Consider the following 12337-nt stretch of genomic DNA (forward strand, 5'->3'; position numbering starts at 1 on the left):
AGGAAAAGAGAAAAAATGAACAAAAGGAAGGAAAGATGCAAGAAAGAAAGAAAGAAAGAAAGAAAGAAAGAAAGAAAGAAAGGCATTCCCATGTTTATTGTGGCACTATTCATAATAGCTAAGATATGGAATCAGCCTATGTGCCCATCAACAGATAAATGAATAGAGAAAATATGGTATATATGAAATAATGTCAGGGCTGGAACTGTAGCTCACTTGTAGAGCACTTGCCTGGCATGTGTGAGGTGCTGGGTTCGGTCCTCAGCACCACATAAAAATAAATTAATAAACAAAGATATTGTGTCCATCTACATCTAAAAAGATATATTTTAAAAAAGAATTAATATCTTTTTCAGGAAAACGGATGAAACTGAAGGACATCATGTCAAGTGAAAGAAGCCAGAAAGAGAAGAATCATATGTTTAATCTCATATTTGGTATCTAAAAATAAAAGTGGGGGCTGGGGTTGCAGCTCAGTGGTAGAGCACTTGCCTTGAACATGTGAGGCACTGGGTTCAATCCTCAACACTACATAAAAATAGATAAATAAAAAAATAGATGTATTGTGTCCATCTACAACTAAAAATAAATAGATAGATAGATAGATAAAAGTGACCTGGAAGTAGTAGCTACTATTAGGGGAAGAGAAAGATACTAAGGATGGGGAAGAGAAGAGTGGAGAACAAGAGAGGGTAAAGAGAGGGTGGACATGATCAAAGCACACATATGCACATGTGGAAGTATTACAGGGAAGCCCATCAATTTGTATAATTAATATGTTAGTAAAATATAACTTTAATAAATAATGATGACCAGAAACTTCTGTTACCAGGTAATTATATGAATTAATGACGAGGCCAGTTTTTGCAGAGGCCAGTGCCCAGGATTCTGGGGTTTAAAGCATTTCATGCAGGACTAACATAACCAGGCTGACTCAGCACCATAAAAGCAGGTGATCTCCTCCCTTCTGGCTGGAGCTGCTTGACTGGAAATAAACCTTATGTGGAACTGAGAGAAGTTCCTTCTATAGTTAAAGAGGAATGTCTCAGCAATTCCATTTAGGGATATTCTCAGGATAAACAGAAATATTCCCTCTCTATACTTGTTCAGAATTGCATAGAGCAGCATTCTTGATAATATCTCCAAACTGGAAGTAAGCTAAACATCCATCAATGTGGGGAAAAGTGCATGGAGTACTGCACACATGGCATACGTTTAGGACGTCTGAGTGGCAGGCCACTCCCCTCGTGCTAGGCGTGTGAGCAGCAGGCTGCTTACTCTCTGGGCACAGCCTGGGGTGTGAGGCCATGTGTTGCAGTCCCTGCGCTTGCTCTACAGCCCACTCCTTGATTGGTCGCTGCAAAGGCAGTTAGCAGACATTGCATTGGTGGCTGCCTATAATCTGCTTAGCTACTGCTTGAATGTGTGTGTGTGTGTGTGTATAGTAACTGAAAAAAAAATCAGATATGCTCCTGCTTGGTCTCCCGAGGTCTTGATTAGTGACTTTGCAGCCACACTCTCCTCTACCCTGTTCCGTGGACCTCCTTGCTGAATGAGAGAGAGCCCACTCACATCAGCAGATGAATGGATGAACACAATGTAATATAGCAACAAAATGAAGTATGCATTGACATTGAATATGTTTTACCTGCTGGGTGAAAAAAATCGTTCTGGAATTGGAGAGTGCCCATATTTACAGAATTCTGTGAATGTACCAAAACCACCAATTGATATTTTTTTAATGAGGTGACAATTATGTTATGGAAATACATATCATTAAGGTATTATTTTTAATAGTATTTCAAAAGCTCCATTTTGACACAAAATAAATGAAGGTCTTAAATATGCCCTAGTTATAACCATATAAAGAATTTTACCAAGTAAGGGAGTATTTAGGTGAGTCTCAAACAATGCAAACATGACTAGAGTTGGGCTCAGCCTCTGGAGAAGATTGTGGAATCAGGTTTTATGAGAAATAATTGGGAGAACTTCTGACATTGAATATGACGATGAGCCTGCGGGGTAACAGCTGAGAGAGGGAGAGGCTAAACAGCTGGGCCAAGGGCTTTGTCTGAGCTTACCTAGGAGTCAGGTGTTTAGCCACAGGAATCACAGTAAGCTTGTGCCCAGATCAAACCACAGCACAGACAACAAACCCTATTTGTACTATCAGAGGTTCCACGCAGAGATTAGCCCAAGTTCTCTCATGACTATGACTCCAGACAAGTCACTATGTTCTATGTACCTATATCTGGTCATGTGGCTAACAAAAATTTTAGACATAACTTTACTCCTTGGGTTGTTTTAAGAGATAAATATTAACCTATAAGTAAAGTTGAGAGCATCATGACTGGCTCATGAAAGGGCCCCTGGAGTTGAGTTATTTTTCCACCATGTGATGCTCTATTTCCTTAGGTATCCAGTGATAGTTTTTGTCTTTCAGGAGTGATAGGTATGCAGAAAGTATGGCAGATTTGAATGAAATACTTATCACCCATAACTTCCACTTGGGTAGAAAGATGCAAGTCTTACTCAGGTCAAAGAGAAAGCTAGAATTTGTTATTTTCCTGCCTTTTTAAATGTAATTGGGAGCTGTTTCACCTTTAGGGCACTAAAAATTTGGATGCCATCTTAGACCTAAAAGAGTATCTTTATAGCTAGGGATGGTAGTACAAAAAATGTCATTGACTAAGTAGCTTATATAATACTTTTTTCCCCTCACATTCTGAGGAGCAGAAAGTACAAGGTCAAGGCCCTGGGAAGATTTAGTATGTGACAATGTGCTTCTTCTTAGTTCATAGATGGCTGACACCTGGCTGTGTCCCCACATGGTGGAGGGCTGAGAGCTCACTGAAGCCCCCTTGATAAGAACATTTTTGCTGTTCATGAGAGCTCCATCACAGGACTTACTCACCACCCACTCCTAATACCAACACAGGGAGGATTGGTATCTCAACATATGAACTTTGTGGAACACAAACATTCAGTCTGTAACAAACAGAAACAGAAAAACATGTCCAGGTAATCCTGGGGCATTGACCTTCACTTCCCAAATATCTTCTTCCATATTAACTTACCTCTCTGGCACTCAAGGCATTGTGTAAATATAGATTATGAAGAAGCATTGCATTAGTTATGCCAAAGTTATTTTTTTTTAGTTTACTGGGACTCAAACTAGAATTCTCTATGTGACAGAATTCCATGGTCATAGTCAGCACTTGGGCTATGGGAAGTTCTGAGCACATTGGAAACTGGACTGGATCATGTAGAGCACCCCAGTCTTCTGACTTAAGAACAACATGATGAAAGCAACACAGCAGGAAATCTTCTGTTGCCATGTGTATGGAGATGTGAGACCAGCTGTCCACCAGGAGAGTACTATAGTGTCTCAGGCATGGATGAGAAGTATCCACACAGGGATGGTGGTAGAGAGATGGAGAGGAAGAGAAGATGAAGGGACTGTAATCCCTTCATTATTAGAGAAAATAATCTACAGAATTTAGGGATATGACTCTTAGATCTTTGAGAAAAATTATGCAAAAATAAGGAAATAACTTCTAAAGTCAAATACACAGTACTTAACTAAGGTTTCTTTTTGAGGACAAAAGGAGAACATTCCAAGATCAAAGCTATATCATGCTGAATAAAAAAAAAATCACAGAACAAAGCAAAGATTGTAAGATCAAAGACTTAAAAATAAAAGACTATTTGCTAAACTCCTATCTTACAGAACAATGGATCATTTTTTCATTCATATGAACAAATGTTAATTCATGTTTATGCATGAGGTCCAATGTAAAGAGCAAAGATTTAAGAGTAATCAGATTCTTGAGTTCCCCCTCCAGCCCTCATGGTGCTGACAGTTTAAGGGACATCACTGATGACAAGCTCTCCAGCACTACAGTTCTACTCATCTGTACTGAGAAATCAAAGCACTCCATACATAAATGAACAGTGTATATCATTATATAACATTTCATGCCTCATTTTGTTATTGTACCAAGTAACCATCCATTCTTTGATATGCATACACAGTCTGAAAGGGTATTAGCCAAAACACTCTCTTAAATCAGTACAATAAAAAGTATCATATATATATATGTGTGGTTTTTCTTACTATTCTTTATTATTTTAATATTACTGAGATATTTTACTAAATGGTACATATTACCTTAAAATTTTATTATTAAATTTTCATATATACAGAAGAGTTTAAATAAATGCTTAACAAACTTGTAGAGATATCCACCACCTAGATATTATAACTAATGTCTTATTATACTTAGATTATCTTAGGTATCCATCACCCTTCTCTCCATCAATCACAATTTTTTTTAATATGTGTATGGTACTGGGGATTGAACCCAGGACCTCACCCTTGCTAAGCAAGCACTCTACCCCTGAGCCATATCCTTAGATATGAATCAAACATATTATTTCATGCATTTAAAAGTTTCAGGCATTGGTGCAGTTCACCCATAGACATTTCAGCAGCAGATTATGGCATACTGTAAGTAGGGAGCCAGAGCCAATGTTGCAAAGGAGATGATGAATTCAAGTTCACTTCAGATCCCAGAAAGAGACTAGGAAAATAGAGAAGCAGATAAGAACAATGTAGACACTGAGATGCTTCATTCCTAGGTGAAAGGTGTTGCCATGAAGGTGGAGCCATTGCCAATTGGAGATGAGAGAGAGAAAGCAGAGAAGTACTTCCTCAGATTTTCCCACTGCATCCTTTAGAGTATGGGGCAGCTGGAAACACAGCACAGCAGAGGTTCAGTCCTTGGCATGTATAGAAGATGCAGGTTCTGATGGGTGGTGTGAATGATCCCGGGATATGGGTAATGATGTCTAACTCATTCTACCACCATTCCTACCCCCTTGCCCCCTCCCTTCCCCTTCCTTCCCTTTGCCCTATCTAAATTTCCTCCATTCCTCCGCTCCCCATCGCCATTATGAGTCAACATCCTCATATCAAAGAAAACATTCAGCCTTTGGTTTTTTGGGATTGGCTTACTTCACTTAGCATTATATTCTCCAACTCCATTCATTTATCTGCAAATGCCATGATTTTATTCTCTTTTAATGCTGAGTTATGTTCCATTGTGTATATATACCAAAGTTTTCCTATCCATTTATCTACTGAAGGGCATCTAGATTGGTTCCACAATTTAGCTATTGTGAATTATGCTGCTATAAACATTGATATGGATGTGTCCCTGTAGTATGCTGTTTTTAAGTCCTTTGGGTATAAGCTGAGGAGCATGATAGCTGGGTCAAATGGTGGTGACATTCCAAGTTTTCCAGTGAATCTCCATACGGCTTTACAGGTTGGCTGCACCATTTTTCAATATTACAGCACTCAGTGTACCTAATGTGCAGCCATAGATCAGTTAGCTACTATTTTTACATTTACAGTTTTGTCACTATTAATCAGAAAAGATGAGTTCAGTTATCTTCTACCATATAGTCAATAGGTTTGCATATTGGTTTACAGTTTCCAATGGTAGAATGGCGGGGGGTGCTGGGAGATTGGCTGAGATGTTTATGAGGTAGGATGTGAGAACATAGAGGTATTAGATTATATGACTAGTGAAAGGGTAATCGTAAGAAATTGGCTATTAGTAGGAGAAACAAGAAAGAGGCAACCCCATGCAAGACTCCCTGCTACCTCAGCAACAGGATAACTGTTAGCATCACCTAGTAGAGATACCTCTGGTATAGCCAGTCCCACAGGGCCCTTGGTGATGTCTTACCAGGTACTTATTTTTGTCTCTTGAGAGAAGTGGCAATATTCCAGTTTCAAGGTGGCAGCAGCCTCAAGCCTATATATACCCTGATGTTGCACTGTGGAGTCATGCTTTGATGAATAAGGAACCCCAGCACGGTGCACCTCTCCCCGGGTTGCTGGGGCAGTGCGGTGGGGTGGGCCTCTCCCTGGGCCTAATTTATGCTTTTATATAGCTATGAATTATTAGAATTATATTTTGTCAGAGATGACTCACTTGTAATCTTTCTTTCTTTCTCTTTTGGAGATAAACACATCAATACCATACAAAGATAAGACATTTTGACTTGAAATATCTAACATAACAACTAAGTTAAATGCTTGAGTTCCAAATACATTTTTGCTTTTAAGAAATATTAAGTCAAGCATGGTGGTGCTCACCTGTAATAAATCACAGCTACTCAGGAAACTGAGTCAGGAGAATTGCAGGTTCAGGTCCAGCTTGGGCAACTTAGCAAGATCCTGTCTCAAAATGTTAAAAAAAAAAAAATCTAAAGGGCCAAGATTGTGGCTCAATTGTAGAGCACTTGCCTAGCAGTGTGAACCCCTGGGTTCAATCCCTAGTACTGGAAAACAGAAAGAATAAAGAAAAAGAAGGGAGGGGAGGGAAAGAAAGAGAGGACCAAAGAGGACAGGAAGGGAAGAGAAAGATAGGATTAAAACATTGCCAGCCTTGCTTCTCAGAATAAATTCTAACATGCCACCTTAATGGAACTCTAAAACTCTGAGATCTAACAGAGTCTCAGAAATTATTATGAAGAACAGACTTGTGAATATAAAACAAGATAGTTTCCTCCATTTTCTGTGACAAAAGTGCATTCATTATAAAGTTTCTTTTGATAATGAAGAAATTGTAAGTAATGTCCACTCTGAAAAGGAAACTTTATTTTATATAGATGAAAAACTTTATAGAGACAAACCAATTCACAAATTCCAGGCTGCAAGCCTTTCTTTATATTTCCAAACTGAGTTTAATTTCTGTTTTGAGCTACATTCCATCAGGAAGCACAAACTAAATCTGACAGTTTCAGTCCCCCCTCAACCCAAGGCACAGCCTACATTTTTGTGAAGGTGGCATCTACGTTTATGGAATACCAAGGCACTAGGGAGAGGGACATCTTGACCTCAACAGATGTCTGTCTATGAACAAGACTGCCAATATGTCTTCATCTTCACACCCCTCTAATCTCCCAGTGAAGATCTTTGCAAAAGACTGTTTTGTCCCCTTTGTTAACACACAGGCCTTTTAAACTTGGAACTGCATTGCTGTGACATGGAGAGCTCTAAGCTGTTTCAAGTCCACTTTTCTAGACACAGACCCAGACATGTCAACTCAATGTTTTTGAGTCATTCTGAATTTGCAAGAAACAAGGCAGTGGTCTCCCATGTTCTCACATACCCGAAATCACAATGGGATTCTTAACCAGCCTCCTCTAGGATTTGATGAGGCTAATATGAAGACAAAGAAGAATACAAACAAACCAGCAAATGTAAGATAAAACAACTCAAACTCATACTATACCTCACCTAAGACAAATCAAGCCTCAATAATAAATAGGTGCAGAGTAAACCAATTAATATGAAAGTAAAATTATATATATAAGTATAAAAATATATATTTTATTTTATATATATACATATATAATTATATATATATAATTATTCTCTCTCTCTCTCTCTCTCCACCCCCCATCTCCTTCCCTTCCCTCCATCCATAGATATGAACCATTTACCATTGCTCATCATCCACTGAGGGCTAAACACATTACATGTTTTATTGCATTCAAAAATGTCAATAATTACAAGATTGGTGCTACCATTCCCATTTTACAGATGAAGAAACTGTGGCATATGTTTTGTTTGTGGGAAGTCAACTTGCATTTGTGAAATTTTAAAATCATACAAGTGTCTTGACATCTGCTCCCAATCCGTATTTAGTCTCCTAAAATGACAGGAAAACATCACCAATCACAGGTTTAATGGAGTTAATAAGTTCACCCCTCCAGTTCCTCTTTGCAGCACCCAATATGCTTTTGAAATACCAGTCAGACCCAGCAACAGCCAACAGTAAATTCCCACCCTCTAGAGTTAAAAAGGTGAGGTTCTCTGCGCATTGGGTTGCAGTGACATTTGTCCAGAGTTAGTACCTCCCAGAGCTGGGAGCTTTATATGTACCAGTGGAAAAACCTATTTTGTCTTCAAGGGGTAGAAAGAAAACTATTTCTCAAAACCTGAGCTGGCTGTGAAGGTCTTTCTTTCTGTCTTGTCTTTTTGGGGTCTCCTCCCCACCCCACCCCTCTTTCTTTTTATAAGAACAAATATAGCAAAATAAAATTTCAGTTTATTGTTGACAACTTTGCTTCCCACATACATCAAAGAAGCCAAAAATAAAATAAAATAAAACAAAAAGCAACTCCATAGGCCAAAAAAAGAGAAAGAAACCTTTTACCTTTTTAATGATCTCATACAAACCAACTAGTTACAGTGCAGCTAAAATGCATAAACAAAAAAATTCCTGGAATGCTTGCAGTAAGGTTTTCTTTGTTTGCTATTGTTGTTTTTGCTTTTTGTTACAAGGGTTCTCTCTCTCTCTCTCTCTCTCTCTCTCTCTCTCTCTCTTTCTAGATTATAATGAACATGGTCATGTCACAACTAAAAATAGAAGTAGGACAGAGAATATTCTGAAGGCTGGTTTGGTCATCTGAGATCATTAAAACTGGCTGACCCCTAACAATATGTACAAAAATATAAAATGTAAATAAAAATATGAACATATCCTTTTTTAAAGTACTTTTGAGGAAAAAAAGCAGGACCTTGGAAGTCTTAGCTTTTTTGTTGTTTTTTTTCTCCCCTGTTGCAAATTCACGCCGTGGTTTTAGTGGGGCAGTAGAGATCACGTGTTTTCTGTGGGTAGCACTACCCCCGGGGGACAGGTGGGCCTCTGTACTCCAAGGTGAGTACATTTCATTCTGAGACCCAAAGTGGAGGGTGAAGAGGCATGGTGGTCTTTTTTTTTTTTTTTTCTGTTTTAGCACAGAGCATGGATGGGTGGGTTCTTTGTCTCAGGAATTCAAAGAATGAAATCCTTGGACACAAGAGTGAAAGCGAAGTAACATGATTTATTAGAGGAATAGAAAGAATGCAGAGATCCTGAAGAGGGATGGGTCCTGAGAGGGATGCCAACAGGTGTCGGTTGTCTAGGGGTTTTTAAAGGCATATCTGATGGGCCAGCACAGGTGATTGGCGGGGTGAGGAATGCTAGCAAGGACCAACAAAACTCTTCAAGCTCCCACCTTAATAAGCCAATCAGAAGTGCATACTTAAGAGGATGGTCCAAACTGGGAGAAGGAGTGATTCAGGCAAGGGTAGATTGGTGGTCTGTTGCTAGGCGTAGGGGTAGGGTTAGCAAAGGAAGAGCCTTAGGTGACAATTAGTCAGCAGCAGTGACAGCTTATTCTCCAGGCCTGATGTCTCCTTTTAGGATGGCATGGTCTCATTCCCTCTTTCCCTTCTCCGAGGCCATTATCCTTTCTGCTTGTGGGAGGTCTACCTTCCTGCTTCATTCCCCCACTATCTAGCCATCCTCATGGTCTTCTGCTTCTTGGTATCAACATCATCATCTTCAGCTGCCTGTTTGCCTGTAGCAGCCTCGGCCTCCTCATCTTTATCACCCTCCTCCTCCTCCTCTTCTTCACCACCCTCTTCCTCCTCTTCTTTCACCTCACTGTCTGCTCTCCATTTTCCTAATTGGCATTTCCATTCGGGGCGGGGGGACATCTCTTCCATTCTCTGCTTCCTCCACAACTTCCTTCTCCTTTAAGTCCTTTATGGTGGTTTTGGAGCTGGTGTCCACCACATCTGACATAGTGGGACACATTGGTGATCCCATGCAGCATATTAAAAAGAAAACTAGAGTTCAGAGACTCTGGCCATAAAGCTACCAGAGTCTGTGGTGGCAGAGGAGGTTGCAGCAATGGGGAAGCTGAACAATGCAAAAATGGCTTTGCAGAGTAGCCAGTATCTATCTACCTATCTTCCTTCCTTCCTTCCTTTCTTCCTTCCTACCTTTTCCTCTCTTTGCAGAAGAGCCATTGAGACCAAAATCTAACCAGAGTTACAAGAAACAAGACATGACCATAAATGGTGTGTGACTAGGAGCACCTGAAATACTCTTCACTTCCCACTTCCAATGTATGTGCTTCACAGAAAAACAACAAAAATAACAAACCCACAAGATATGACAGAGAGAATCATAATATCCATTCATTCAAAGATGCTGGAGGGCAGGAAGCAGAGGTGGGAAGGTGAATGGCCCAGGGAGAAACCAGTCCAGGCACAGGGGCTGACCAATGTTAGAAAATAACTGCAGAAAAAAATTTTCAGACTAACGGTTATGTTAAAAATTCACATATTGGTGTGAGGAAGGTTCTGCCTTATGTGTACCAGAAACAAAATTTTCAGTTCCTCAAAGGAAAGGGAATATGAAGAGGACCCTTGGCAGAATGAATCCTGTCTTCCCTAGCCGGGAGAGGTTGGAGAAAAGAGTTGCCACTGCTTCCTTCCAATCCATCATCCCCTTTGCAGGGCAGGTGGCTCAGGGACTTGCATGGCCTTAAGTTGTACAGGAGATGGATGAGGTGAAGGGGACTTCTCTGCAGAGAAGTTGAACTCCTCAGGGAAGATGGAGGTGAATTGTCTTGTGGAAGAATCTTTTGCTTAAGAAGATCACCAAGGAGAAGAGGTGCAACTGCAAAAGTTTGCTTTTTTAGGGGTCTTTGCTCAATTGACACTGATGGTGAATGAAGGGAAGAGGCTAGAGAAGAGGAGCCACCGGTAATATGTGAGGACTGCATTGCTGAGAAAGCCAAGGGCAATTCGGTTGCAAAGCAGAAAGGCCAATTCCTTTATGTTGAAAATCACTGGTGCATTTAAATTCCTTTATTGAACCAACAGTGTTCAAAGGAGTACAGTGAGCAGAAAAGGGATTTATGCAGCAAACTCACCAGTTAACCAACATGATAGATGGAAAGAAACTCACAATCATTTTCTGGATAAGGAAAAGAGCCTGCAGCAAAGGGTTGAAGAGCATGTCAGCAATTATTTTGCTGACACATGGGACTGGTGAGGCGTCTTCCCTGATAGCACAAATGCTAGGTCAGCTCTGTCTTGAAACCAAATGGCGTTCATGACTTTTCCAAGCATGAACACGGCAACACCCAAAGAGCACTGGGAAATGACTCCTAATTCAGGCTGCTACTGACAAGCACAGAGAAAATCACTTGAAGAAACAAAAGGAGACCAAACCAGAGAACAGCACAGGGAAATTCTACTAATCATCATGGCTCACTCCGTTTCCACTCTATTCACTGCCCCAGAACACTGCTCGCCCTCCTTCAACATTGCTCCCCTCTCTTTTACAGAATTCAAGCATCTAGCTTAGACATGATACATGGAGCCTTTGATTCCCCCGCCAGGGTCCAGGGAAAAGGTTTGGACACTGTCAGCCATCTCTTTACCACTTACACCATCAACTATACAGAGGAGACAGAAGTTCCCCCAAACCTCTCATTATGAAGAACCTTCTCTTTAAGGAAGAGGAGACTCAAATTTTAAACCAGCAAGATTAGAGAAGGGAATTGTGGCATTTTTTTTAAGCCGCTCAGATGATTCTAATGGGTAGCAGGTAGGATCGAAAATCCACTGGCCTAGACCAACTTTCTTTTTAATAAATAGAAAATAGAATTTTATTTTTCCATATTTTTATTGGTGCACTATAGTTGTCCATAATGGTGGGATTTGTTGTTGCATTTTCGCACATGCACACAATACAGCGGTGTAATTTGGTAGATCAACTTTTTTCATTCTGAGTTTCAAGATAGTTATTTCCACAATCTATCCTTTCCTCGTTTATTTTGCTGAGTTCTTCATGTGTAGAGGGGCCAGTTTTGAAAGTGAGCCAATTGACATGCTGCAAAATAATTCAGCTCCCCCTTATACCACGAAGACCCTCCCATTCCTAAAGCCACGATCCTCCTCCCCACAGCTCCCCCTTGCAATCTTTGAATGTTCAGAACCTCTCACCCCATCATGCCAAACTCTCACATCCCTCAAGCCACATAGGCTTTCTTGGGATGGTGGGGATGGGCATTTAATTTCTATACTTCTGCATTATTTCAATTTCTTCAAGATGAGTATGAGTTGTTATTTCTTAAAAATATTTTTTTTTCCAAAGGGGAAAAATGTGAAGGTGGGAAATGTCACCCTTTGCCTAACTGCACTTTTGCTTAAAATCCCAATTATCAAAAACCCTCTTGTGTGCTGCTCTTAGCTCCAGAGTGTGCTGTGACTAATATGTCAAGATGACTTTGGAAATTCTGCAATCTGTATACGGGGTAAAAATGGGAGTTCATAACCCACTTGAATCAAAGTGTGAAATATGATATATCAAGAACTATGTAATGTTTTGAACAACCAACAATAAAAAATTAAAAAAAAAAATGCTAGCTTCCTCCTCAGTTCTCCATTCTCACTCAGTTTCTCCAGCCTAGG

The 12337-nt window shown here is 40.1% G+C and overlaps 1 pseudogene; it reads right to left on the bottom strand.

The window, feature by feature from the left end:
• Window positions 1-9358: 9358 nt before the first annotated feature.
• On the bottom strand, window positions 9359-11874 carry LOC124102331 (etoposide-induced protein 2.4 homolog; annotated as a pseudogene).
• Window positions 11875-12337: the final 463 nt, after the last annotated feature.

This window comes from Marmota monax, unplaced genomic scaffold (genome assembly GCF_021218885.2).
Source record: "Marmota monax isolate L192 unplaced genomic scaffold, Marmota_monax_Labrador192_F-V1.1 WCK01_AAM20220418_F8-fsc00191, whole genome shotgun sequence".
NCBI classification, from domain to species: domain Eukaryota; kingdom Metazoa; phylum Chordata; class Mammalia; order Rodentia; family Sciuridae; genus Marmota; species Marmota monax.